At 44.3% G+C, this 2,224-nt stretch overlaps 1 pseudogene; it reads right to left on the reverse strand.

The window, feature by feature from the left end:
* Window positions 1–798: 798 nt before the first annotated feature.
* On the reverse strand, window positions 799–1,940 carry LOC116868795 (annotated as a pseudogene).
* Window positions 1,941–2,224: the final 284 nt, after the last annotated feature.

Here is a 2,224-nt window from a genome sequence, read left to right on the forward strand (position 1 = left end):
TCTCATTAGGAACCAATCAACTGACACCTTTATCTTGGAATTCCCAGCCTCCAGGACTGTGAGAAATAAATATTTGTTGTTTAAGCCACCTAGTCTATGGTATTTGTTACACTTGCTCTAATGGACAAAGGCATAATTTATATTTCTTGGCCCTTAGGTTTGTTATCTGGATTTTGAAACACATGCCTTCTAAGGCCAATAACAGGTTTATGATGATGGTTTATGATGATGATGATGGTTTATGATGATGATGACAATGACAATGAATTCTAGGCATGTTTTCCTAGTTTAATTTTGTACTGTTCTTTGAACTAGTTTTAATGAAATTAAATAAAAAGTGTACATATTAGAGAGAAAAACTATAGGCAAAAAGGATATTCTTTTGGGCGCCTGGGTGGCTCAGTGGGTTAAGCCACTGCCTTCAGCTCAGGTCATGATCTCAGGGTCCTGGAATCGAGTCCCGCATCGGGCTCTCTGCTCAGCAGGGAGCCTGCTTCCCTTCCTCTCTCTGTCTGCCTCTCTGCCTACTTGTGATCTCTCTCTGTCAAATAAATAAATAAAATCTTTAAGAAAAAAAAGGATATTCTTTTCAGTTTGCTTCTGGTCAGATCTATAGTTCTCCCCCCCCCCCCAAAAGGTTTTATTTGATAATCCAATTTGCTTTAAAAATTTTTTTAAAGTCACATTCAACATGGGTCTAACAAACATGAAAAAGCACATTATGGGCCCTCCACTGCCCTGCAAAAAGCCTATGAAAAAACCCACGGTTAGAGAAAATTGCCAACTAAGCTGCCTCACTTAGGGCTCCAGCGCAGGGCTGACTAAATCCTCAAGGAAGGGGCGCTGTGTACGTAGTCAACCAACTCCCCCTGCGTGGCGGTCTGATCTCCATTCAGCCACAGTCCCTCGGCGACCACCGTGCGCCCCTTCTCCGTGCTGCCCGCCACCAAGCGGTTCACCTTCCGGTAAGTGAGGAGTCTTTCCAGCCGTAAGTAGAACTTCTCTCCCACATTGTGCGGCTTGGGGAACTGCTCTGTTTCGGCCCTTTGAGCTTCTGTTAGCCCATGCTGGGGGGTGCAGCTGCCAAGCGGTACCACGCGGTCACCCTCCTTTCTCCTTGGACCCTGGAGAAACCGGCTTTTCATCAACTCGATGGCTTTCACCGCCTCAATACTCAGAGTAAACCGGAAGTATTTGCTTTGCTGTAAACTGAGGTAGGTGGTTTAAACAACTTCATAAACATGTTCCTCTGGCTCTGAAACGCTCAATTCAGTTGCTTTTGCTCTGTTTTTCTGAAGACCCCTGTTTGGGTACAGTACCCAACATGCTCAGCTCCTGCTGGTGGATCCTCCACACCAGAAAACTCTACAGAGTAATGGGAGAGCCTTGCCACATCCAAAGCCCACATCTGCAACTGCTTTCTCTTCCACTCAAATGTGATCTGGATATCTAAAGGTTGATGCTGGAAATAGGGGACTGAATTCAGAGTTTGGTGTGCTGATGACAACCATACCCGGAGAAAAGTACCCAAATATAACCTCGGGAAACTTGGCCAGATCTTCAGAATCTAAGTGTTTTATCAATTCAGTACATGTTACCAAGTCAAATCCACACAAACGGGAGTCTTTTTGTACAGCAGAACCACAATACAAGGTTATAGTCAAATCTAGTTCCCAAGGAATGGTGTAACTCCCCACTCCTGGAGACAACCTACCCCCTCCCCATTCAAGGAGTTTGGCAGCAATATCTGCTCCAATAAGATACTGAATGCAGCAGTGGTATTTCAGCATCCATACAAGTGTGGCGTCCCCAAAGCCCAAGTCTGCAATCTTCTTGTGTCCATGTTGATTCACTAAGTTTTTAACAAAGTAGTATCTCTGTCCATACACTGGTGGTTTGAACTCAGTCACTTTCTTGCTGAGAACTTCACAATGATCCATACTGTTGCCCTATTTGTTTTCTTCAGTTTTGTTAAAATAAAAAGGCCAGTGTATCCTTCAAGCTCTATGAGCCAGCAATTGCTCAGCTCCGAAGGGGCGCATCAGCGGGAAAGCAAAGTTCTGCGAACTCCAGCTCAGATCTATAGTTCTTAACCAGAGCACTCTCCTTCCCTCAACACATGGGACATTTGGCAATGATTGGAGACATTTTTTTATTGTTACTACTTAGGATAAGGGTATAGCTACTAGTATCTGTAGGTAAAGGCCAGAAAAACTATCTTGCT

The sequence above is a fragment of the Lontra canadensis genome, unplaced genomic scaffold (genome assembly GCF_010015895.1).
Source record: "Lontra canadensis isolate GAN:19392208 unplaced genomic scaffold, GSC_riverotter_1.0 scaffold16, whole genome shotgun sequence".
Taxonomy (NCBI): Eukaryota; Metazoa; Chordata; class Mammalia; order Carnivora; family Mustelidae; genus Lontra; species Lontra canadensis.